This window comes from Sus scrofa, chromosome 12, assembly GCF_000003025.6.
Source record: "Sus scrofa isolate TJ Tabasco breed Duroc chromosome 12, Sscrofa11.1, whole genome shotgun sequence".
NCBI classification, from domain to species: domain Eukaryota; kingdom Metazoa; phylum Chordata; class Mammalia; order Artiodactyla; family Suidae; genus Sus; species Sus scrofa.
This window is the reverse complement of record NC_010454.4, coordinates 8366865-8394108: the sequence shown is the minus strand read 5'-3', so window position 1 is coordinate 8394108 and position 27244 is coordinate 8366865. Positions and strand designations below refer to the sequence as shown.

At 51.7% G+C, this 27244-nt stretch overlaps 1 protein-coding gene across 12 annotated transcripts in view; it reads right to left on the bottom strand.

Moving 5' to 3' along the window:
* The window catches only part of LOC102165318, a 381153-nt gene that overhangs the window by 191884 nt on the left and 162025 nt on the right, over positions 1-27244 (bottom strand). For all 12 annotated transcript variants that reach the window (XR_002337040.1, XR_002337038.1, XR_002337031.1 and 9 more), the window contains one exon: positions 15320-15387. The gene's annotated coding sequence lies outside the window, so the exon portion shown is untranslated. The remainder of the gene's footprint in view (positions 1-15319; positions 15388-27244) is intronic.

Genomic DNA, 27244 nt, shown 5'->3' with positions numbered 1-27244 from the left:
TGCACACGCCCTTCCCAACACGCACACACCTGAGGGCCCAGGATTCTTTGCACAAGGTGACGCCAGCTCCCTTTGATGCTCGCCGGATGTGTTCCCATTGGGGGAAAACTAGACCTCAATAAAACCCGGCATTATCAAGAGGCCGGTGGTGGGTGATTGCCCGGCCTGTTATCTCCGGGGACCTGGGTGGGGCTGCTTTGTGGTTCCCCATTGAAAAGCATTAACTTCTAGGTGGATCAAAGACCCTTCCGAACCAGCCGGCCTGGATCCCTTGTTTATCCGTAGAGGATTGTTCCTAAAGATGGACTTGAAGATAATAGAGACCCCGGTCCCAGCCTCCCTACATCCTCTGCTTATCCTGCAGTGTGTCCCTCAGGGCCACGCACAGGGCCCTTCTCATCTCCTTCTTCTGACGGCACCAGCAAATGGGGGAACTGGGCCTGGGAATGTCCCAGCCCTGCTGCCATAGTGGGGGTCAAGGGACAGAGAGATGCCTACTGGGGGGCCATGCCAGAGTTCCTCTCTCCTCTGTGAGTAACAACTGGGAGGAGGTTCCAGCAAGGCGGGCACTTCCTAGACTCTTTCCTCAAGAGGCGTAAAGTGACAGGTCCCCACACTCGGTCCCCGAAGTCCCCCACTGGACTCTGCCATCTACCCTGAGGTTCGAGGGCCAGCGATCGGCCTGCAGTGAGGACACAGAGGGACCTCTGAGCTGTCTGGAGCGGGAACAGCAAGAAGCACTGCCCATCGGCACCGAGAGAAGGGGCACAGGCACTTCAGGACCGCAAGTGCTGGCAGTTTCCTCGGTCCCGGGCAGGGCTGGCAGCTGGAGGGGTGCTGCCACGTTTTTCTTCTTTGAGTTCAGAGTACCAGGCTTCGTGTCCTGCCCTGAAGAGAGGCATGAACCAGCGAACGAATGAACAAGTGAATCACTTGCAACACAGGCTGTTTATCTCACAAGTGTGGGAGGGACATGGATGGGGCCTGGACACTCAAACCTAACAGTGGGAAAACCTCAGGAAGCACCTCTGGCTGGAGGCGCCTTAGTTGAATAATATGGAGTCAGATCAAGGATCCAGTCCCGGGGCCCGGGCAAGGGACCCCAATTCTCTTTAGCCCCGTCTGTAAAACAGGAATAACAGTCATACCTCCTCTATGGGAAAAGACTCTGAAAGAGAACGGATGTGTGTACACGGATAACTGCATCACTTGGTTGTACAGCAGAAATGACCACAACCTTGTAAATCCAATAAACATCGAGAAAACTTTAAAAAAATAAAAAAAAAGTCTTATCTCTGCCAGTGCAGAGTTGCGATGGCTCACTGAACACAATCTGTCATTATTACTGTACTTTCCTCCAGTGCTGTCCCTGGTGCAGCATCCGGGAGTTCCCACTGCGGCTCAGTGGTAATGAACATGACTGCTATCCACGAGGACAGGGGTTCGATCCCTGGCCTCATTCAGTGGGTTAAGGATCCAGCGTTGCCGCAAGCCGTGGTATAGGTCACAAATTCAGCTCAGATCCCACCTTGCCGTGGCTGTGGTGTAGGCTGGCAGCTGCAGCTTCCACGTGACCCCTAGTCTGGGAAATTCCATATACTGCAGGTGATGCCCTAAAAAGACCGAAAAAAAAAAAAAAAAAAAAAAAAAAAGAATCCAGGCAGCAAAGCCAGATCCAAGCCGTGTCTGCGACCTACACCACAGCTCACGGCAACACCGGATCCTTAACCCACTGAGTAAGGCCAGGGATCGACCCCCAAACCTCACGGATCCTAGTCAGATTTGTTTCTGCTGCACCACAACAGGAAATCAATTGATTTTTTTTTTTAAATCAATAAAGTTGTTGCTAGCATTTAATTTAAGCCTTACCTCAACCTCCTCCATGTTGCCTCAACTGCCCCTAAAAAGTCTGAGAACTGCACGTGCAGGGAGAAGATGATGAAGCCAGGAGTCCCGGGCAGGTGATACTGGCCATTCCTGAGGGAGCCCCACCGTGAACAAGGCCAATGAGAGAACAGGGGCTACGCCCTTGACTCCCATCTGTGCCGAGAAGAATGGGAACACTAGCTTTGCCACGATTTAAGGGTGAGATGCACAGACACCCTCTGCCTTCAGCTGGTATGGCCTTACTGAAGGGTGCCTCTGGGACTCCGGTCTGCCCAGCTCCGCACAGCCCAGCCAGCCCCTGGTGCTGCAGGTGCCAAGGTGACAGGGAAGCTGGGTCTCAGCACCCTGCGGTCACGGCGGGGCCAGGCTATTACCCAAGACTGCAGCTGGGCTCTCAGAGGCGCTGGGAGGTCAGGCCGCCAGTTCACAGGACAGGCCACCCACACGGCACATCAGGGCCGCTGGGCTGTCCCCAGGGCCAGCTCGGCTCTGGCCCTTGGCCCTGACTCGGAATACTCTACCATATGGCCTCCCTCGGGGAGGATGAGAGGAAGAAAGACTTCAACCAGGGGCAAGACAGAGCCACGCCTCCCTCTCCCTCCGTGCCAGGGACCCTTCCTGGGTACGGGGAAGGGGTGGCGAGAACGGTCCCCAGCAGCTCCAGGGAAGGAGATGGGCCACTCTGAAGGCAAGGCGCCAGCCATGGGACCGGGTCTCCCTCTCTGCAGCCCCCAGACGTGTTTCCAGGGTTTGACATGAATTTCAAACACCCTGAACCATGGGTTCCTTCACACTGAAGACCCAAAGTGGATTTTCATGTTTGTAGCGAGAGCTTTGACCAGCAGCGGAGGCAGTGGAGCAAAACAGGAAGAGAACGAGCTCCCTCTTGTTCTCTTTCTGCCTTCTCTCCCCACCCTCCAGCCCCATGTGTGTGTGTGTGTGTGTGTGTGTGTGTGTGTGTGTCTCTTCTCTGTAAAAGTCCAGGGAGGTTGGGGGCCGGGGGACACACAAGATCTTGGCAGCCACGGCCTCGAGGTCCCCTGGAGCCTGCCTGTGTTCCGGTGAAAGCTTTCTCTTTTCTTTGGTCCAGAGACACCAGTCCCCTTCCCAGTTGGCTGGGCAGGGGGCAGGGGGGCGGGGGAGGGGAGGGCAGTCGGGTGAGGCTCTGGGAAAAGAAAGAGGCGCAGAACAGAGTCGCTGGCAGGGCTGCCAGGAACAGAGCCCGACTGCCTCGTCTGGGCGGAAGGCAACCTTCCCAGGTCCCCAGCGTGCTGGGACTTGCTGGAAACCAGAGCCCTGGCTGGCAGAACAAGGGTGGACAGTGGAACCAGAATTCAAAGGGGCAGCCGAAGGAGGGGGGCGGCGGGGGGGGGGGGGGAGAAGGGGAGGTTTCAGTGAATCATATAAATTAGAGACAGAAGGGATGACAAGCCACATTCACTTCCTTCCTCTCCTAATGGGAATTATCTCATTAGCCCCCCAGCTTTCTCGAGGCTAACTTTAAATGGTTCCTGTAACGGGGATTTCAACCTACAGCCCCCCACTCCCCGCCCCCAATCCACTGATCTGACTCCTAGGAGAGCGAAGAAGAGGTCTTAAAGGGACAGTAGCAAAAAGACGCCACTTGAAGCTACTTAACGCTGAATATGGTCACCAAACATTGCACATAACCTAATGTCACCCTTTTCCACTTGGACAAATTTACTGTAAGAAAACAGTCATGGTCACGGTAACAGGCTCCAAAAAACAACATGCCCAAGAGTTCCTGTTGTGGCTCAGTGGGTTAAGAATCTGACATAGTGTCCCTGAGGATGCAGGTTCGATCCCTGACCTCGCTCTGTGGATTAAGGACCTGGTGTTACTGTGAGCCGTGGCATAGGTCGCACATGTGGCTCGGATCCGGTGTCACCGTGACTGTGGCGTAGGTCAGCACCTGCAGCTCCAATGTGACTCCTAGCCCAGGAATTTCCCTATGCTGCAGATGTGGCTGGAAAAGACAAAAAAAAAAAAAAAAAAAAAAAATGCATTCTTTGCCCTGCCCCCCACTCCCAAAAGATAGACATATTCTAATCTCTGGAACCTACACATGTTATCTCACATGGCAAAAGGGACTTGGCAGATGATATTAAGTTAAGGATCTTAAAATGGGGAGAATATCCTGGATTATCCAGATGGGCCCTCAACGCAGTCACAAGCGTTCTTATAAGCAGGGAACATAGGAGGAGTTAATGCCAGAGGGGAAGATGTGATGGCACCACAAAAGTAAACAGTGGAGTGATGTGGCTACAAGCCAAGGGGTGCAAACAGCCTCCAGAAGCGGAAAGAGGCCTGGAATGATGTCCCCCCAGAGCCTCTAAAAGGAACCAGCCCTGACAACAGCTTGATTTTAGCCCCCTAAGACTTATTTCAGACTTCTGGCCTCTAGAACTATTAGAAGATAAATGTGTGTGTGTGTTGAACAACCATGTTGGTGGTAATTTGTTACAGGAGCCCCAGGAAACTTGGTACAGCTATGACTAAAGTTCTTGCTACCAAGATTGTCATCTGGGCCTTATTTCACAGCAAAGCAGGGGAAAAAAAACATTGAAAATGTTCAAAAATAACTATGCCGTCATCCTACAATGAAATACCCAACAACTATAAGAATACTGAAATATATTACTTTATACTAAAGGATTCAGGTATAATGAGTATGGATTCTAAATATTTTCCCTGTCTTTTATGCATGTTTCTAATGATAAGCATCTTAGAATTACTCCTGTCATTGTGAAAGCCACATATGTATCTGCAGGGTGGTACGAGGGTTAAGGATGGTTTGATCCCTTTCTATGACTAAAGAGGAAGGAACTGGGGACAATTTAGCAGAGAGAGGTCAAACAGAGTCAGAGAATCCAGGGCTGGTACCTTTCTGGACTCTGAAGATTGTCAGGTTTCCTGGCACACAAGTTCTCCTCTATGTACAACACAGCCTAGCATTACAGGTGGCTTAAAAAAACTGACATTCATTGTCTCACAGTTCTGGAGGCCAGAAGTCCAAAGTCAAGGTGTTGGTAGAATTGGTGCTTTCTGGAGGTCTGGAGGGAGACTCTGTTCCAGGTCCCCTTCCCCACTTGTGGTGACTCCCAGCAATCCTTGGCTGGGAGAGGCATCACTCCAATCTTTGCCTCCATCTTCACGGGGCCTTCTCTCTGTGTTTCCCTGTCTCTTCTAAGGACTTGCCATTGGATCCTTAACTAGATGCAACTGCAACGACTCTATTTCCAGATAAAGTCCCATTCTGAGGTTCTAGGTGGACATGAATTCTGGGGGAGGGGACACTTCTATCCACTACAGATGGCCTGCATCTCCTTTCTTGCTCCACTTCAGTCCATGTTTTCTTCACGTCTCAGCAGCCTCCTAAGGTCTCTGATTCCTCTCAGCCCCAGAAGCCAATCCCTTTTGGAAGTAGCCGGAGGCAGACGGCGTCTCCCTAAATGAATGAACTTCCCAACAGAGTTACCAATGTTAGAGTAGGTGGCCTTAGGAGAGATCAAATTCCCCACTCCTGAATGCTCAAGCAGAAAACACACCTCTCTGGGAAGACTTTGGTGAGATCCTGGGCCTGGATGGGAGATGGGACTGGGCAGTCAGGAGTTGGGTTTTATGAGAACAAAGATGGTACCCAATCCACCTGGCACAGTGCTGGGCATAGAAAAGGCACTAAGTAGATGCTTATGGCCCCATTAGGGATGCCCCCTTAAATCTCAACATTTCCCCCTTCAATGAATGCATGGCACACTACAAAGCAAAATAACCTAAGAATTAGATGCTTTGTGCATTCAACAACAATTTGTTGAGCCGCTCCCTGGTATATGGCATATAATCCAACACTCCTACGTGACTCTTTTTCCTCTGATGGCAAGAAGGTAACAAATCAGGACAGATCGTATAGCAGGAGACGCTGAAATCAGCAGCCCAGTGATTACATGGACTGAGAAAGGGACTTGGGCCACCAGAGTTTCTATACGGGCCGCTGGAGGGTCCCTCAGGAAAAGCTGGCATAAGGCCCCAGGATGTTTTCTATCCTGCTCTGCCCCCTAAGAAAGGGAGAGAAAGCTGAGGAGCATTCTCTGCATCAGCAAGAGCAGGTTGTCTGTTCATGCTGGAGCCCTGACAAAGCACACCCACCAGGCGGTGACTTATCAGCTGTGGGAGGCCCAAGAAGCTCTTAAGCCACAGGTGGGTGCCTGCGAAGCCACCTTCCCAGGGGAGCACAGGCCTCGGGCCTTGCTCTGCAGCTAATCAGCGTCATCATCCTGGTGCCGCAACCCCAATCTGGGTGGCCCTCACCACTCTCAGAGCCTTGTCACGTGCTCGGTGATCTCAGCTGGCCTCACGCAAACCCTGTCAAGTAAGCAGGACAGGTGTTGTTATGATTCCCACTTCACGGATGGGGAAACTCTGGTGGAGCAATTCGATAACCCACTCAGGGCCACCCAGGAAGGGTTTGTCCTATTGGCTAAGCCCAGGGTTCCTTTCACAGCTCAGGGGACAAGAGGGGTCCCCACCCTCTCGGTACATCCCACCAGGACTTTAGGGCTTTGCACAAGTGGCAACAAATGTCAGGGATGCCTCTTCCCTCTGGCTTCCTTTTTTTGGAGACCAGGGAGCCTGGCGCATGAAAATCCCCACCTCTTCCCATTTAGTGCACGGTCATCCTCCCGCTTGATGGCTGGAAGTGGAAAGGCATGGACTGGGTGGGGAAGGCACGGCTTGTACCCAGGCTGAGCTTCCCCTGAGGGCAGTGAAGCATGCTTTTGGGATCCTGGGGGAGAAGCGGTCCACTGTGTACTTTTCCAGGCACAGAGAAAGGAAGAGGAGTGGGCAGAGCTGATTTGAATGCCTGGCTCAACTCAGGAGCTAGGGCTTTCCCAACCTGCCCCATAGACGTCCTCAGAGCTGGGCCCTTTCTCCCCAAGCTGTCCCCAGCAGCCTCAGGAAGTGGTTGGCTGCCCCGCAGAGCAAAAGGGGCCGAGAACACACTACTGTCTTCTGGGGCCGCAGGTCAATAGGGCCTGAGGTGATGATCCCGTGTCAGGGGCTTCTGTGGGAGGTGGCTGAGTTCTTCCGCGGTGGGGCTCCCAGGACGAGGTAGCCCACATGGCCTGAGGGTGTGCACTGTAGGTCTGACTGAGTCTCAGGAACCAGAACTCTGGACTCGGCACCTGCGGGGTGAGGAGCGCGAGGTAGGCACGCCCAGCCCATCCACGGCCTGCTCCCAGAATGCCCGGATGCAGGTTCATCTGTCAGCTGTGGTTTCCCCTCAAGGAACCTCATCCTTTGTGGAATCTGCGCCCCGAGGGGCACCTTGGGAGAGGCTGGACAACTAAGAGCCCCTTCTGTACTTGGGGTCAGGCCGGAAAGGAGCCATAAGAGGAGAGTCAATGGTGTGGGAGCCGTGAGCAGCCAGCCTGCCTCCAGCGATCCAGGCCAGCGTCCGGTTCCCATGACACTCTTACTGGCAGCGTTAATAACTAACCGAGTCCCAGACAGGTGCTGGCGGCCTGGCCTTAGGAGTTCTTGTTCAGGGTTGAAAGTGAGTCACTTCCTTTTTATCGCTGGCTAGCAGAATGAGTCACCGGAGCTTCACACAAGCTCTCACACCTTAGCCAAGGAACATTCAGGCCCATACCTTTGACCACCTATTTTCCAGGTCAGCTGGGCCCTGTGGAGCTGACCCCCATGGTTTAGGCTAAGCAGCATCCCTGAGACCCAGCCTCTACCCTCCTACTCCTCACCCCACTCCCCCAGTTGGGACAGTGAGTCCTGACCCAGGAGGAGTCTGGAGAGATAGCCTGACAGGTATCCACCCAGGCCTGAGGCTGGGTTAGGTCTATGTCACCTCTGACCTTTAGCAGGGCTCTCCTACTTGCCCAACCCTCTGTTTGGAAACAGACTAGATGTGGAAAGTTCCAGAACTGATGAACCAAAGGACAAAACTGTGAGGCAATAAGTCAACTTCCCTCTTGGGAATAACAGAGGCAGAAGGTAGGTAAAACGAGTCCCACACTGTTAACACACTTCCCTAGTTCCAGTGTCAGGTGGGAGACTGGCCACCAAGGCCAAGACTGGTATCAGGCTCCCTGGGTGGCTCTGGAGTAAACTCTCTCAGGAAGAACCATCTGGATAGATGGCCAGTGAATCGCACCTGGGAAAACAAACTCATATACCTCTTTGTGTAATCCTTCTCCATTCATGCATGGTCTCTCCTTCAAGAGAATTTTTTTTTTTTAATTAAAAAGGGAAAGTAAGAGAGAGAAAAAGAAAATATGAAGATTGAAAAAAAAAAAAAAAACCTCACTGAAATAGTTTGGGGATTTACTTTTTTTTTTTTTTTTTTTTTTTCCCATCCTCAAAAAGTCCCTCTCGGCTACCTGGTTTCTAAGACAGACGGTAAACACAGATGACATCAAATTGGACAGCACTGGGTGTCTCCCGGCCCAGGGGCTGCCGGCAGGTGTGAGACTGACAGGTTGAGAAAAGATGACACCATTTCTATCCTTGGAAGATGAAAACCAAGGAGGAGAAATGACAGCAGAGGCTGAGCGCTGGGTGTGGCGGGAAATCTGACACCCTGCCAGCCGCTGGCCTTTTGGGTGAACTCGCTCCTCTAGATGGGGCGACGACGTGGGAGCTCCCCATTGGCGTTTTTGTTTATTCCCCCACCTCCCTCTCTCAGTATCACAGAGCAATTCGCCCCTGGGTTTGGACAGCCCGTGGGTGGGGGCGGGGGGGGGGGGCTGTCTTAGCTCTGTGGAGCACCCTGGACTTTCCAGACTGCATTTTGAAAGGCACTTGCGAAGGCAGTGGCTTTGGCTTGACCCCTGCAGGGTGTGAGGTGCTTTCCCCACCCTCCAACACACACACGTCCTGCACACAGCATCTGCGTCCACAGCAACAAGGGTAGATGCCGGGAGAGAAACTCCACCCCCAGCGGCTGGCTCAAGGGACCGAGTGAGTCATGAGGCCTAAGCAGTGACCGCGATGTCCCGGGGTGAAGTGGGAGGCCTGGTGATAGAGCCCCCGCTGCAGGGACATGAGCCATGGTGACTCACATTTGGACCCCGTGGGGAAGTTCCGTCGGCGAGTCCTCTGGATGGCTCTGGTCCCCTGGGGTGAGGTCACTGCCACGGCCGCCCAGAACTGGGACTTGCTTCTTGCTCCCCGAGCCCCGGCTTTTCGCTCTCAATTATGGTCATGGCAGGAATCACCGTTTCGGCCGCAGCACCCCCACCCACCCACACACATGATGGATGGGCCTGAGGAAAGGGCCTGTCCTCCCTGGGCGTCCGATTTTTCATCTGTAAAAACAGTTCTCCCTCGTGATGATCTCACACAGGAGCCTTTGGGGCTCGAAGGCAGTGAACATGGCCATCCTTTGAAAGGAAGTCTGCTAAGGCCACGCGAGTCGGTAATACGGAAACATCACTGTTTACGACGACTGCTCCACGGACCCAGCCCTCCAGCCACCATCCCCCTCCGTCTCTCTGGGCTGTTTGGTCTGGAGGGAAAAAGAGGACAAGGCAATGGGTAGGAAGGTGACTCGGTACCCAGGAGCTTGGCGGGGCCGCTCAGAGACACCCAAGCTTGGGGGAAACAGGCAGGAAAAGACTCCGCTTTGCCCGTTGTCTTTTCCTTTCTCCAAGCGTTTCCAACAGAGCCCGCAGATATTTCTAAGACATCGTCAGGTAGGCGGGGGTGGGCCATGGTCCTCAGCTAGCTCTTCTGCCACACACACACACACGAGTCACAGCCAAGTCCCCCAGAGATGGGCACCAGGCATTCCACGAGGGGCTGAGTTTTCCGTGCACCTGCCGTCACGGGGCATTTCCTAACAGCCACGGCCAGGTCTTCACGGAAGCTTTCGCAGAAAGGCCCTGTTTCAGAGGTGCCCCCGTTGAGGGTCCTTGGGACCACAGGACAGTTAGATGACAGAGGAACCATGCCATTCCCACGACTATCCCGTGCTTCCTGCAATCGTCAGGCACCGCCTTCTTGGAAGGAAGGACGGGGGTGGGGGATGGTCATGAGCGGTACCGGCCACTCCGGGGGGCGGGGGGGTGCCAAGCCCACTGTCGGATGTCCCTGGGGAAGAGTCCGCATCTCCACTGCCCTGACACACTGGAACAGGAAAGCAGGGGCGGCTGGTCTCTCGCCTCCTATAACTTGTCCCCTGTTCCCTTTTTCTCCCTCTATTTTTCCTCTTTCACTACTGGTCTTTGCTGCTGAGTCTACAGCCTGCCAGTGGCACCACTGGCAGGAGGAGGGGACAACAACCCTTGGATTAAGCCCCAACCCCAACACAAGAGGATCTGCGGAGTGAGGCAGTCACAGCTGCTGAGACTCAGCCCCTGGGAAGTGGCCTCACGGGTTTTCAGCTCATCACCACCGGGACATCATTATATTGTCACGTGTAGGTGTTTGAACCCTCACCCCTCAGGGCCCCTTGGGCCCCTCGGCTCCCATACCAGCCCCTAGCAAGGGGGCTCACGGCAGGCTTCGCTCAAAATCCTGCTGTGACTGCCCCCAGCATTCCTCAGAGAGAAGGTCTGACGACCCCCGGGCTCTCCCCCGGTCTGGGCCTCATCCCCAGACCCTCAGCTCCCCCACTTAGCTCCAACCCCGACCCGCACTCCTGTCCTCAAAGACACCAGGTTCCTGCCTTGGCTTTGAGGGAGCTGCTCCCTGCAGAGAGCTAGCTCTTCCTGGCTCACCTCCCGGAAGCCGGAGCTCAAGTGTCACCTTCTCAATGAGGCGTCCACCGTCCTCCAGGCTGTGGCCCCCCACCCCCAGCACATGTGAAGGGCCTTTCCTGCTCTGACATCTATTTCTTCCCCACAAGGCTCTCCCTCCTTCGGTGCTAGAGAGTTTACTTAGTTACTATTTCTGCTGCTGATCATCTGCTGGCCCCGCACTGGAAGGCAAGTTCCATGAGAGCGGGGTCGTCTTCTCTGCCTAGAACAGTCCTGCCACGGAGCAGCCACCCAGTCACCGTGTGTCAGATGAATGAATGACCGGACGAAGGCACGAAGAAGGAGGGCCTCGCTGCCCTCCAGACTGGGGTACAGGGCTGCGCCTCTTACGGAAGGAACAGGCCTTCGGGTTGGGGAGGGTCTCCGGGGAGGGAGGGGAGAGGGCTGGCCGAGGCAGGGGGGTGCTGCTCTCAGAAAGGCAGGGCCCACAATTTGCCTGGAAATCCCCCTGGAGTCACTCATGAACCCCTGCCCCCACCCCCCACACTGCCCGCCGGTCAGCAGCTCAAGGATAATTTCAGCACCTGCCTCTCCTCTCCAGACCCATCCTCCCACGGGGAATCCACACCACCGTCTGAGCGCCTGGGCTGTGCGTTTTGGAAGGAACGGCGAAAAAGGGGTGGGTACCCAGAACACCCAAGTGGCAGAAAACAAGCCCCAGCCCCACCTGCTCTCAAGGTGCCAGCTGGGGAGGCACAGCAAGTCTGCAGTGGAGGCCCCGAAAGGGGAGGTGTGAATGCCGCAGGGCCCTGTGGGTGCGGGGGTCTGAGAAACTGAGGCACACCGATGGGGACTTGGGGAGAGCACAGAGGCAGGGCGTGGACATATTCTAGTCTTTGGGGATGAGATCCAAAACAGGTGAGCTTGGCTCGATGGAATACGACTCAGTCATGAAAAAGAACAAAGTAATGCCATTTGCAGCCACATGGACGGAACTAGAGACTCTCATACTGAGTGAAGTAAGTCAGAAAGAGAGAGAAAATCCCATATGACATCACTTATACCTGGAATCTAATATATGGCACAAATGAACCTTTCCACAGAAAAGAAACTCAGGGACGTGGAGAACAGACCTGCGGTTGCCAAGGGGGAGGGCAAGCGGGGGGGAAGGACTGGGAATCTGGGGTTAATAGATGCAAATTCTTGCCTTGGGAATGGTATAGCCCCGGGAACTGTATCTGGTCACTTGTGATGGAGTGTGATGGAGGATAATGTGAGAAAAAGAATATATACATATGACTGGGTCATCTTGCTGTACAGCAGAAAATTGACACAACTCTGCACACCAACTGTAATAGAAAGAATAAAAATCATTATACAAAACAAACAAACAGGTGAGCTTGGCTGAAAGGCTTCAGATTTGAGTGGGAAGGTAAAATTGAGTTCCCAATGAGATCTGGTGGCTGAGACCATACACAGAGATCCATGGGAGGTTTTTTGGTTTGTGCTTAATCAGAAAGTGACATGATGAGAACTAAGTTTAAGAAAGAGGCTTACTATGGAGAACAGTTTGGAGATACCTTAGAAATCTATACATAGAACTTCCATATGACCCTGCAATCCCACTCTTGGGCATCTATCCGGACAAAGCTCTACTTAAAAGAGACACATGCACCCGCATGTTCACTGCAGCACTATTCACAATAGCCAGGACATGGAAACAATCCAAATGTCCATCAACAGAGGACTGGATTCGGAAGATGTGGTATATATACACAATGGAATACTACTCAGCCATAAAAAAGAATGGCATAATGCCATTTGCAGCAACAGGGATGGAACTAGAGACTCTCATACTGAGTGAAATGAGTCAGAAAGACAAAGACAAATACCATATGATATCACTTATAACTGGAATCTAATATACAGCACAAATGAACATCTCCTCAGAAAAGAAAATCATGGACTTGGAGATAAGACTTGTGGTTGCCTGATGGGAGGGGGAGGGAGTGGGAGGGATCGGGAGCTTGGGCTTATCAGATACAACCTAGAATAGATTTACAAGGAGATCCCGCTGAATAGCATTGAGAACTATGTCTAGATACTCATGTCGCAACAGAAGAAAGGGTGGGGGAAAAAACTGTAACTGCAATGTATACATCTAAGGATAACCTGACCCCCTTGCTGTACAGTGGGAAAATAAAAATAAATAAATAAATAAATGAAGAGATTAAAAAAAAAAAAAAAAGAGGCTTAGGGAAAACACAGATACCATTACTCTGGAAAAGAAAGACTGGAATCCCAAAGGCTGGAGCTCTGAGGGGGGTAGCCCAGCTTGGTCTTCCAAAGTCAAGAGCAGTGGGGTGCCTGGGAGGGGAGAAGGATCAAACTGGAAAATCACCGTGGAGTAACTGTCAGGGCTCAGGTGCCAGGGGATGCAGGGATAAGCAGCCCTCACTGGTGCCTTCCTCCTGATCGATCCACGCGGATAATGGTAGGTGAGCAAGAGAACGAATAGACGGGGCATCTCCCGGGACCTAGACCTCCTGTGTTCTCTCATTAAGGATAGGGCATTAGTTGGGGGCGGGTGTGGGGTGGACTAGGAGTCTGGGGTTAGTAGATGCTAACGATCCCATTTAGAATGGATAAGCAATGAGGTCCTACTGTCTGGCACAGGGAACTCTATCCAATCTCTTGGGATAGACCATGATGGAAAGACAATATAAGGAAGGGAATGCGTGTGTGTGTGTGTGTGTGTACTGCTGCAGCTGCTGACCTACACCACAAATATAGCAGTGCCCAATCCAAACCACCACTGCAAGCTACACCCCATTCCATTCTGCTATTCCATTTGGACTTCCATTGTATTCCATTCAATACTACTAATAATTAGTGTTAATTCCATTCTGCTGCCGTGTATTTCATCTTTAAGAGATGAAATCACTGCTGAGGGCCCCACATACCTTGTGGCAACACCAGATCCATAACCCACTGAGCGGGGCCAGGGATCGAACCCGAGTCCTCATGAATAGCTGAGGCTAAGTCCTCAGCTCTTAACCACAACAGGAGCTCCCAGGATTGCTTATTCTTAGCACTTTCCTCACTCCCCCAAACTTTGTAGCAACCCCCTGCCCCGCACACACACTTATGACTGGGTCACTGCTGCACAGCAGAAATCGGCACAACATCATATGTCAACTATACTTTAATAAAAAACTTAAAAAACATAGGGCATTAGCATCACCGTCTTACAGAGGAGGAAACTGAGGCTTCGTCGTTTTCCCAAGATCACAGTGCTGATAAGAAAACAAAAAGCATAAAACCGGCGTTTACGCTTCCTGTGTCCCAGGCCCGCTGCTGGGCACCTAACCCTGTAGTCTCTCCCTGAACGTCGCAATGTGGCAGGGAAGCGGCTTTGTCATCCCCGTTTTACAGATGTGTAAGCGGAGGTTTGGCGATGTGAAGGTCACCGGTCTGTGGTCACAGGTGAGCAAAGATGGAAGCAGGATCTGAACTTGTATCCTGTTTACCCTGATGCCAGACCAACAGTGGCGGACTGGCTCCTTAATCTCCCAGGTCCAAAGCCCTGCTTTGCATCACGCAGCCCTCCCCCCATTAGACCATCTGCTGCCTCCAATCAAACACACCCACGGTCTGAGCTTCCAGCTACGTTGGCGGTACACATGTGTGTGACCAAGACTTACAGCCGGAACCAAACTGCTGCGGCTCGTGGGGTCTCAAGCCCAGCCCTTGCACCCAGGGAGTAGCCTCTTGCCCCACATCCTGCTTTATTAGGGCCAGACTGCAATCAGCTGCATTCCAGAAAGCCTTTTTTTTTTCTCTTTTATGGCCACCTGCGGCACATGGAAGTTCCCAAGCCAGGGATCAAACTAGAGCTGCAGCTGCCAGCCTTTGCCACAGCCACAGCAACACTGGATCCGAGCTGCATCTGTGAGCTGCCACTGCTTGCGGCAACGCCAGATCCTTAACCCACTGAGCCAGGCTAGAGATCGAAACTGCATCCTCTCAGAGACAATGTCGGGTCCTTAACCCACTGAGCCACAACGGGAACTCCCCTGGGATCCCCTTTAATCCTGGGGTCAGTCTCGGCGCTGGTGAAGGTCAGCAGGTGCATTCCACATACCCCTTTGTCCCTGCACCTGCTGCCTTGGAGTCACCTACCTGATGGCTTTCCTTGCAAAATGTAAGACCTCTGTGCCCTGCCTTGGACCCATGTGTATAAAGAGCCAGGAGAGGCACAGCACCGGGACAATTCACTGTCGCTCAGAATGGAGAGAGATCGCAGGGCTGGCTGGGGCTCCCTGGCTCCCTCACAAATTAACTGTTGCAACTCTAGGCAAATGACTGGACCTCAGTTTCCTCATCTGCAGGTTGGGTATAACATGACTGATCTGTTTGGGTGGTGAGAGGTGAGAATAAGTTCATCTGAGTAAAAGCTGTGAGAACCCAAGCCTGGCCTGAATGAATCACAGTAACTGTCAGCATTTATTAACCTGCCTCTGGACCTTCCCTGAGGGCCAGCTGCAAGGCTCCCGCCTGCCCAGCACCACCTCTGGGCTGGCACACAGGTGTGGAGGGATGTCAGGGAATCAGGATGTGCCACAGAAGGAGCAGAACCCCCAAAGCGAGGGGAGCAGCAGGGGTGGCTGTGCTGGATGTGACTGCGGCGTGCAGCTCACCTCTCATCTTGTCCTTCTTTCCCCGTCAGAAGCACCTACTCACAGCAGCCACGAATCTCTGGTTCCACCTGGAAAAAAGAAGAGCGTAGCATCAGGAAACATGATAATGAAACTCATCTTCAAGCTTAAAATGAAAGCCAGTCAACCTCCTGAGGACATAGGGGTTTAACAGCTGTTTATTCTTTGTTTGTTTGTTTTAGGGTTTCACCTGTGGCATACGGAGGTTCCCAAGCTAGGGGTCGAATCAGAGCTACAGCTGCCAACCTACGCCACAGCCACAGCAACGCCAGATCCTTAACCCACTGAGCGAGGCCAGGGATCGAACCCGCAACCTCATGGATCCTTGTCGGGTTTGTGAATCGAAGGAAACTCCCAACAGCTGTTTATTCTTCAACCTGGAAATCACGGCTTCAGAATAAAGGGAGAGATTCATTTCCTATCCACCGTGCACATGGAAAATTGAAGAATGCTTTAAAAGAAATATAGGTTGTCACCATAAAAAACTAGACTTGGATTAAAGTAAGACTTAGAATCAAGTGGAGTTTCTGCTGCGGTGCCGTCAGTGGGTTAAGAACCCTAGCGCAGCAGCACGGGTGGCTATGGAAGCTCGGGTTCAATCCCTGGCCTGGGAACTCCCATATGCTGTGGGTGTGGCCATAAAAAACTTAAAAATAATTCAAAAAATAAACAAAGACATGAATGGATATTACACTGGATAGTACCTTTTTTTTTTTTTCAAGTTATAACAAAATGTAGATGCACCACGGACCTTTACCAAAAATAATCTACTGTCACAATCCTGAGTTTGGGGAGCCTTTTACTCAAAGATGCCTATGACACTATTTCTGAATTTTTATATGTTCTGCCCTTACGGTATGTTTGAATTCATTGAATGAGATAACACATACACCTAGCTCTATGCCTGGCCCCTATCACACACTCAATAAATATTAGCTATGCTTTTATGAATTTTCCTCCTCTGTGGGTTTCTAGAGAGCAAGGCTCTTCCATACCATCCATATAATTCCTGAGCAAATATGCACAGTTATCAGCACAGTTGTTCTTGCTGCAAAAATAGATATTTAATCTTTAAATCGGACCTCTGTTCAACCTAATTCAGACACCAGGAAGAGTAGTATTTCAAAAGGTGTGTAACAATTATAGCCCCATTCTAAGTTTCCCCATCATTAGGTTCAAAGAAATCACTCTAGACCCTTAGGTTGGCAAATGAACACGGAGAGAAGAAAGAAAAAGGGGGAAAATAATACTAGATTTGAAACAGAAAACCTGCAACCTTCACTCACAAGAGAAAGGACTGTTTGGGTGACGTCTTGTTCCTTTGCTGGATACACACTCAGCATCTTGGGGCTCAGATCTCCTTCTGTTCCCAGAGGTTCTGAGGCTAGGGCTCGTCTGGTCCTCCACAGCCAATGCCATCAACCCAAGCCCATCACCAGATCAGGGTCCCGTGTGCTTCAGCACCGCCCCCCGCCCCCAAAACCTGGGGACACGTGTTCACTGAGCTGGCTTCCTCTACCAGGAACTCACCTCAGGACCAACCTCAGAAGCAATATAGGGCACTTGACTATGCAGAAAAGATCCTGACAATTTTAGCTGCGATGAACCAGGGGACTCTTGGGACCTAACTAGACAACCAGCAAATGCTAGGAACCAGTTTATAAAACAGAAACAGACTCACAGACATGGAAAACAGACTGGCGGCTGCCAAAGGGGGAGGGGCAGGGAGTGGGATGGAGGGGGAGTGTTGGGTAGATGCAAACTATTAGATTTAGAATGGGTAGGCAATGAGGTCCTACGGTACAGCACAGGGAACTGTATCGTCTCTTGGGACAGACAATGATGGGAGACAGGACAACAGGGTCACCATGCTATACTCCGGAACTGACCCAACACTATCAAGCAAATATACTTTAATTTAAAAAAACACAGTTTAAAAAAAAAAAAAAAAGGCACAGGCAAGAACAGGAAAAAAAATTTAATTAAAAAAAAAAAAAAGAAGAAGCAGGCGTTCTCGTCGTGGTGCAGTGGAAACGAATCCAACTAGGAACCATGGGGTTGTGGGTTCGACCCCTGGCCTCACTCAGTGGGTTAAGGATCCGGCGTTGCCGTGAGCTGTGGTGTAGGTTGCAGATGCAGCTCGGATCCCGCGTTGCTGTGGCTTTGGCATAGGCCGGCGGCTACAGCTCCGATTAGCCCCCTAGCCTGGGAACCTCCATATGTGGCCCTAGAAAAGGCAAAAAAAAAAAAAAAAAAAAAAAAAAAGGAAGCAAACAAAACAGCAAGATACTCTCCAACTCTAACTCAGCATCCAGAATAGATTCCTGTTTCCTGTTCCTATTTCATGCAAAGCCAACCCATGCCCAACCCGTTTCAGCTTACTGGGTGGAAAGCATCTGATAAATGCATTGAAGCTAAAGCCTAGGTGAATGGGCATGATTCCTATGCCCTTTCAGGAGCGATGTGAAATTTAATACAACTGAATCCAAGCTTTTGCCCTGGCACCGTGACATCTCCATCCAGCCAACCTAGTAATACGCACTGGGGAGGGGACTAGGGGACACTGGAGGGGGGGCTTCTTTAAATCCTACAGGTGGGGTGGATGAAGCAGGAAGGGAGGGTTCTTACAGCCAAGGTCCCTAGAATTGGCTACACACTGAAATCGTCATTCCTAGTCTCCTGGGCAGCTAGAAAATCATACCAAAGCCGACGTCACACTCCCCGTGGTTCTGGTTGGTTCTGAGTGAGGTCCGGGCACTGGGTTTAAAAAAAAACAAAACTTTTTTTAAGTTTCCAGGGAAAATCTAATATGCAGGTGAGGACCACCTGGAGATCCTGTTAAAGCTTAAATTCAGGGGAGTTCCCGTCATGGCTCAGTGGTTAATGAATCCAACTAGGAACCATGAGGTTGCGGGTTCGATCCCTGGCCTTGCTCAGTGGGTTAAGGATCTGGCATTGCTGTGGCTGTGGTGTAGGCCAGCGGCTACAGCTCCGATTTGACCCCTAGCCTAGGAACCTCCATAAGCTGCAGGAGCGGCCCTAGAAAAAGACAAAAAAAAAAAGTTTAAGTTCAGGAGGTCGGAAGTGGCAGGCTGAGATTCTGCATTTCCAACAAGCTCTTGGATGAACCCAATGCTAGGGGTCCATAGGAGACATTCTAAGAAGCAAGAGCTTAGAAGGGATCCCCTCACACACCTCCTTGTCTCCCTCCCCCAAAACCTCAGGTAACCGGCCCCAACTTGCTCATCCACTAGGGCCTTCCCTTCACTTGGTGTCTGGACCGGCCCTGCTGATTTTTGGATGGATGGATAAAAGACACCGTACCTATATCCCAAGAGGCAGCTGCCCCCTCCCTCTTCTCTCTCCTATAATCTAGTTCTAGCCAACCTCTAGCCTGAAATACACTTCTAAGAGTGGTGGTTTATTTCAGTTCTGGTCCCTAAAATGAGCGGGATGGAGCCGGGTGTGTGTGTGTGTGTGTGTGTGTGTGTGTGTGTGTGTGTGTCCCCTTTGCTTTTCTCATCAGCACGGCCAGACAGGGCAGACAAGATGCGGGGCCTCTTGGGTGGCTGGGTGGACGATGGATGCTTCCTTTCTCTGCCCACAGCACGCTGGCTTCCACATCTGCCAGGTGGAGCCGTGCAGGGGCTGTGCACTCATCTCCCCGCTGCCTTTGCATCTTCGGTGTGGACAATGGCGGGATGGGAGCAGATGGCACTCCCTCAGCAGCGGGCCAAAAGCAGCACGCCCAACATCAAACCTCTAAAGGAGACCAGAGACGGCCACTGGCTGCCCACAGCCTGCCCCAAGGGTCCCTCCCTTCCTCCCGCATCCCCTCAACTGGCCAGGTCCCTTCCTGACATCTCAGGGATGCTGCGAGCCAAACACCACCTAGTAGTTCTTGGTCCAACCACCTTCAACCACGATGGAAGGCGCTGTTCCTCTTGGATACCTGGGAGGGAGGAACAAAAGGCCCCGCTGGTGAGGCCGCAAGAAGACATCAGCCTGGAACATGTCCAGTCCCACCCCAACCCGCTGCCTTCTTCAGGAAAGGCACCGCCTACATCCTGAGCCTTGCCAATAACACAGGGCTGCATGCGCCGAAGGAGAACACCAGAGCGGGGAAAGAAAAATAAATGAGCTAGAACACAGGATTTCAACACTTTGTAAGCGAGAGCCCCCTCTTTGGCCAAAAAGGGCTGCAGCTTGGGGGGATTTTTGGACCTTCTGAATGAGCCCCGAATCAGAGGAGAGCAACTTTTACCAAACAGGCCAAGTAGCTGTCAGGACACCAAAGCACCAGGTCCCGTTTTTAGAAAGCTACCTAAGGCCAACCCACCCACTGGGCACAGCAGGCACTCATGAGACTTTCAGGGACCCAAGAAAATGTTCCAATTTCCTTTAAACTCAAAAGGAATGATTTGACAATAACATGAATGCCTATGTAATGCCGAATTCAGCCTGGATTATATTCATCCCTATACCACTCTAGGCAGAAAAGCATCATTATGGATGGATGGATGGATGGATGGATGGATGGATGGATGGATACAGGGGAAAGGGCCCCCAAAGATAAAAGTGTCCAGGGTCACAAGAATCTTAATTCAGCCCTGAATTCACCTCCTTCCTTCCAATCTCCCAACTTGCCAGTCTCTACTGAGCCCCTTTGTTAAACACCCCATGGACCGCCCCCACCCCAGCCGGAAGATGCGCCCCCATCCCTGGCCCGTGGGCCTGCCCCTGACTCTGTCTGTTCCAGGTGCACCTGCCTGCTTCTGACCAGGCCGGTGCTCCACCTTCTGCTACTTCCTCAGCTTCCCCATCCTGGCGGGGCAGAGCACCCCTCTGAAGTCCAAAGCCACACGCTCAGCCCCTTGGAGCTGAAACACCACACATCCATCCCACCAGGGCAACAAAAGATAATTATACCATCTGATCCGGCAAATCAAGGTCCAGAGCACTCCAACTACCTACCATGAAAGTCAAGGGTTTGATCAGCCGGGAAAATGAACTTGGATCTTTACTGGGATTTACCCCCAGGTCAGGATCAGGGTTTATTTATTTATGTTTAAATTTTCTATCTGCAGGAGGGTGAAGGGCTTTCCTCTGCCTGCCGCCCCTAAGAAGCCTCGTAGCCTCCATCATTATGTTATTTCTATTTGACGTCGAATAAGACTACGCTGCTCTCTGTTTCACAGGATGCTTATTGGTACTAAATTAAACCATGTGTTCAACGGCACAAAATATTTCCTGGCCCGTGGTAAGTCATTAATAAATCTAGCTATTACTATTATTGTAAAAAAAAAAAGTATAGGACTGCATAGGTTATAAAAACAAACCCGGGGGAGTTCCCGTGGTGGCGCAATAGAAAGGAACCCAACTAGTATCAATGAGTATGTGGGTTCGATCCCTGGCCTCGCTCAGTGGTTGGGATCCAGCGTTGCCGTGAGCTGTGGTGCAAGCCGCAGGCACGGCTCGGATCCTGTGTTGCTGTGGCTGTGGTGCAGGTCGGCGGCTGTAGCTCCAGTTCAACCCCCTAGCCTGAGAACTTCCACATGCCGAGGGTGTGACCCCAAAAAAAAAAAAAAAAAACAACCCCAAACCTGGAAGAAAAAAGCAAAGGTTAACAGCTGTCATCTCGTGGCAGTAAGGTGATGGGTGATTTGGGTTCTCATTTTTGCACGTCTCACATCAAAAGACATTGTTTGGCAAAAAAAAACGAAATGCCACAGTATTTTAAAAATAATGAAAACAGAAGGGATATTTATCATCTTGAACCAGAAATGAAACTATGAATGCAATTTAAAAAAAAAAAAAAAACAAAAAACCCGCCAAAATAGATATCGCAGGACAGCCTGTGAAATCAGAAAGGGCTTGGAGATCAGGGATCAAAGGCTGACAGCTTGATCCAAAGGTGGGGTTCAAGGTGCGATCCAGCAAGGGTGCCCTTGGGACCTCCTGCCTGGCCAGAGTGAGACAAGGAGTGGGACAGGCCCGGATGGCAAGGCCCGCGAGGTGATCTTGAGGCAGGAAGAGATTTCATTCACAGCAGAGCAGTACTTCCCACTGAGGTCTATGGGGTCAACACTGGCTTGAACGTGTACTTGACCAAGAATTCCCACCCCGCTGACAGGCTGCAGCCACAGGGCTGAGCAGACCTGTTTTGTGGCATTTTCCAAATACCTGCGTTGTGAGAGGCGGAGGGCTCTCTGAGGGCATTCACGTTTCAATTCAGGACCTACCACTTCCTGGAGCTGCCAAGGAACCCAGGCTGCAAACCCAGGTTGCAAACAATCCAGGCTGCACACACAGGCCAGGCTCCACCAACACAGCTTGCAGAGGCCAAGGCCAGAACGAAGGGACCTGCTGCCCGACTTGGGCATGGACAAGAGACCGTGGACTGGAGCCTGAGAACCGGGACCCTCATGGACCCCGTTCAGGTGCCCGGGTCTGAGAAGCTCGGTCTCCCCTCCACTCCCCTGGCGTCTCTTCTCCCTCCTGGTCCGGCACAGAGGGGGCTCCGAGGCTCCGTCCTTGGCTAGCTGGATTTCCACCCACCCTCCCCCTCATCCTTGAAGAGTCCCTGAAACCCTGCCTCCTAAACCCCCATGTGCCAGCTGCCTACAGGGCAGGCTGATCATGGGCTACAGAATCATCTCAAATTCTCTGCATCCAAATGGTACCTCTTCTACCCCCTCAACCAGGCCGCTTTTGGAACCTCCCCATTTCAGTAAATTTAGCTTCACCCTCTTCATCCCCCAGAATGGCCCCTGCCTGATACTCAGTTAATCACTCTACCTCCACTCAGTTCTTCTGCTCAGGGTGTCCTGGTTGGTCTTCTATTGTATCCCCACGGCCCTGATAATAACTCAGACCCCTGATAACGTTCCCATAATAAGAATGTCATCTATTGCTTACTGTGTCCCAACCTTCTCGTGTGTTCCTTACTTAATTCCCTCACCTTGCAATCTCTTCTCACCCTGTTCACTCTCCTTTCACACACTGGCTTTAGTTCCCGGCTTGAAAGCTCCAAGCTCTTTGGTGCCCCAGGGCCTTTGCATCTGCTGTTTCCTCAGCCAAACCACTTCCCTTTAACTCCCGAAGTCTCTGCTCAGACAGCACATTCTCAGAGAGGCCGTCTGTGACAGTCCCGGCCAGCTAAGCAGCACAACCCCTGTGTCCTTCACAGCACTTAACTTAATCTGAAATTAATTCATCTGAAATAATTGTGTTTATTTCATTTGCGTTTGTGTCTCTGCCTACTAGATCCCTGAGTGCTAGAGAGCACTGTTTTGTGTCTGCTTTGTTCTCTATTGTATGAGCAGCATTCCCTGTGTGATATAGCCCTCTTTTGGTGGAATGAATGCATATTAGTACCCCATGCGAAAGATATGAAATTGACCTACAGAAAGATTTAAACTTGCCTGAGATCATGTGGCTATAAGCAGTTGAGTCAACATTTGCTCCAAGCTCTTCTGGCTCCAGGGGTAAAGCTGAGAATAACCTTGCAACTCTGCCTTTCACTGTGGCAATAACCCCCAACCCGGGCTCCTCAACATCAGATTTGCCTGTGCCAATCCACTCTCTTAAGCTCTCTCAGCTTATTCTGAAATATCGGTTGGCACAGTCAGACTCTGCTCGGCTGTCGCCAATGGCTCCTTCCTGCCTTCCACGTGGGAGACCAAACCCTTCCGCCTGAAATCCCAGGCCCTCTGCACTCTGATTCCACCCGTTCACTCTCCAGCCTTGCTGTAGGACTTCTTGGCAGGCATCTTATCCAATCTTTGCTCCACATACCTGCAACGCCTCCCGCGCCCTGCCTCTCCCCAACACCTACCCTGTAAGCCTGGCCAAAGTCCCACCTCCCGCAAGAAGCCATCTGACTTTTCAGCCATCAGTGACAGCTCAGACCTGAGCTGCAGAACTACTGACCCTATCCTATGCCTGCAGTAAACCCAGGTTATCCATCTTCTCTCCCCAGGATCTGTTTTTTTTTTTTTTTCTTTTTAGGGTTGCACCTGCAGCATATGGAAGTTCCCAGGAAGTTCGAATCGGCACTGCAGCTGCCAGTCTATGCCACAGCCACAGCAAGTCAGATCCAAGCAGCATCTGCAACTTATGCCGCAGCTTGTGGCAACGCCAGGATCCTCAACCCACTGAGCAAGGCCAGGGATGGAACCCGCATCCTCGTGGACACTGTGTCAGGTTCTTGACCTTTCGTGCCACAGCAGGAACTCCTCTCCCCAAGACCTTGATTTCCTCTGGGTAGCAATCCCACGCTTGGATTCCTAAGAACATCGTACAGCGTACAAGCCATTCATAAGAGTCGCCACGCCACCCTGTGCCACACACTATTACGCAAACAAAGGTGGCTCATCTCAGCAAGCTCTCTCAGGACTGTTAAGCCAGAGGAGCTGGGCCTGCTGCTCTGAGTGGTTTTCCCAACCTGCCTCCATCAGGAGCTGCTAACACCAGTCCAGGTTTGCGCCCTCTCTCGAGTCTTTCTTGAGCAGAATCTCTGACAAGAGCCTAAAGCAGAGCCCAACCCACCGTACTTTAAAAAAAAGAAAAGGAAAAAAAAAAAAAAGAACCTACTACAAGCCCCTTACGCTTTCTCTTTTAAAACCCACAGCTCTGCCTCTCGGGATACCTTCTGAACATTCAGGGGCCGGGGTTAAGATGTGGCCGAGGTCGAGCGCCCTGGCTCCCAGCCTGCTGAAGGCTGAGCCGTGAAGGTGTACGAGGCCTGGGTCCCCCACGCTCCCGCCAAACCTTGGCCCCCGTGGGGCAGTTTCACCATGTTTAAATGGAAAATAAAACGCTCAACTCAAAAACACTTTTCCAATGATATTTGAAGGAAAAATGAGATCACAGAAAATCAGGGAGGTAAGTTTCAACGGCGTGACCCCAAGCAATATTTCTTTTTTTCGAAGAATCCCCCGAGAGGATTGCTCTCCAGATTGGGGGAGCAGGGGGAGCAACATCTGGGGAGGCCTTAGCCCCAGAGACCACCTGGGCAGCAACAGCAACACTTATGCCAACAGCCAAGGCCCTGGTGATGCTCCCGAGGCCACACCCTCACTCCAAACAGCCCCAGATGGGCCCCGAGGTCCCTTTGGTTTGTGAAAGCAGCCGACAGCCCCTTGCCAGCCAGGTCAACATTCTGCCTCTGCCAGAGATACCAAATGTTTCCTCCGCCCACCCCGAGCCCAGCTCACCAAGCTATGAATAGTTATTAACCTTCACTCGGGGCATTAATTAAAAAACGTTCAGCCAGGCACATTCTCCTACTTTTAAAAAGTCATTTGGGTAAATCGCCTTTCCATGCGGCAAACTTTCCAAACAACTGACAGGTTGACATTTCACGGTGCTGTTTGTTTTAATCAAGAGAAGGGGGTGGCGAGGAGCTGGTTCCCCAGTTGACTTTTCAGGTGCCTTGATTTTTTGATGGGCAAATCTCCACTTAATGGCTGCACCGCAAGGCCAGGGGACAAAGCGGCTCCCACCTCCTGGGGCTGGTGTCCGGGCTGGTGAGGGATGTGGCTGCAGGACCTGACGAAGCCCTTCTTCTATCTTCTCTCCCAGCAACCAGCTTCCCCTGTTGCTACTGCAAAAACTTAGGAGTTGGGGGCAGGGGACCTCAATGCCTAATGGTTCTCAAAGGTCTTTCTTAAAGCAGCAGCATCCAGAAGCAGGCAGGATCGTGTGTTTGAATCCCATTTCTGTCATGTATCAGCCTTGGATTTCATTTTTTTTTCTTCTTCTCCTTTTTCTTGCCTTTTCTAGGGCTGCTTCCTGCGACATATGGAGGTTCCCAGGCTAGGGGTCCAATTGGAGCTGTAGCCACCGGCCTACACCAGAGCCACAGCAATGTGGGATCCAAGCCACATCTGCAACCTACACCACAGCTCACAGCAACACATGATCCTTAACCCACTGCGCGAGGCCAAGGATCAAACCCGAAACCTCATGGTTCCTAGTCGGATTCGTTAACCACTGCGCCACGACGGGAACTCCTCAGCCTTGGATTTCTGGGTTTCTGTTCCCTCATCTGTCAACAGTTGGCATAATAATAGTAGGTCCCTGTGAGTCTGTTTGGAGAATTAAATAAATTAAGTTTGGTAAAGCACTTATGAGTGTCTGGAGCATAATAAATGCTATACACGCTTTAGCTGAAAAGCCTTGCCTTCTCCCTAACAAAGGACCCCAATGCTTCAGTAGAGGTCTGGTCTGCCCAGCTGACCAGAGCGAGGAGGACGAGCCACCTGGTATCCTGCTTTTCATGGAGCCACATGGTCCCTCAAAGGTCCAGCGGGGCCCCAGGGACATAGTGTGACAGATGGGCAGCCAGTGGCGCGAGGTGTGTGAGGTTTGTGGGGGTGCACGCTCACCCCCCAGCCCTTCCTCAGGATCGGGCTGGCCGATCGAGGGGACACTGGATGCCCTCCTTTCTTAAGCAAAAACCAACAGAGCCTTCCAACAACCCTGTAACAACAGACTACAAAACAGAGGCGGGCACAGACCTTATTCGGAATCACTGCAAACCACAAGGGCATTTCATTGTTAATGGAGCACCATCTATGGGCTCCTGTCTTGAGAGGAGGCACCAGAAATGCCGAGCAGAGAAGGCAGGTCCCAGGCTCCCCAGGGTAAAAAAAATCCAGTGGGAAAAGTGACATTGCAAACAACAGAATCTCACACTTGTGATTGATGTTATAATGTATCACCTATGGGCAGATTACATATTGTATGTGTTTATCATAGATTATATTATATATGTCATATGCCACCCAGCTGTCTATATTACAAATACGGCATGCCCATGGTGTGCAGTGAGAAGCTGGCGTAGAACACGCCTCCCACTTCTGTGGTGGCAGGTGGGGGCACCTGGTGTCTTGGCAGGTGAGGAGGGCTGGCTGCAGGGTCATTTGCCAGAGGGTTAACCTGGTTTAGTGGGAAGGAAGATGCTGGGCCTTTCCGGGTGTGAATTACAACTCTGACACTTTGCAGCTGTACGATCTTGGGCACTGGGGTTTTTTTAAATATTTTTTTGAGCATCCGTAAAAAGAGCATGTAGTCACCTGCGGGCAGGTGGGCAGTCAGTGATCAATTAATTGCGAAGGAGAGAAAGCAAGAGAGCTTGGCCCAGGCAGTGTCCGAATGAGGCCATGGGGAGGGGCCTGGTTGAGCTCAAAGCCAGACAAGCCAGCCGGAGGCCCTCCTGGGAGCCCAGCCCCGGCCCTGCATTTATGCTGCTTTATCACCTCCATCGGCAAAATCAGGACCATCGTTCCTCTCCTTCCTGTCTCCCGGGACGGCTGGGACACCCGAGAATCAAGCTGGGGGCTGGGGGAGGCAGGTGGAGGATGTGTGATTTTCAGAAGGCGAGCCGTGAGCGGAGGGTTGATTATTTTACTTGTGGAAGGCATGTGTGGGCAACAGTCCCAAGTTTCTCTGGGTTTATCAGAAAATCCTAACAGAAGAAAGGTTATTTAACCAAGACCAGGAAAAGAAGGGGCAGATATTTTAAAATATGAAACGGAATTCCTAAAGCCTCAGAATATGATGCCTCCTTGTGCAGGCCTGGATGAGTTTAAAGCCTGGGGCTGTGATCCGGGGCCAGACAGATCAGAGGGTTGTTTAACCTGGCTTGCCTGAACCTACAGCGTCGGGCCCCTCTTGGGACCCGGCAGCCTGGGGACCCAGCCTGGCTCCATACGTGGTCGGACACCACTGGCTCCTGGGCGTGTTTGGAGTGTGGTTTGAGACAGTTACCTAAACCGAAGGTGAGAAGTAAGACAATGATGAGCCTCAGTCACCACATCCCAGGCTTCCGAGGAAACTGGGACACTGTCAGGACTCTGGCCACACACACAGCCGCCAGCCCGTGGACAGACTTGATGCACC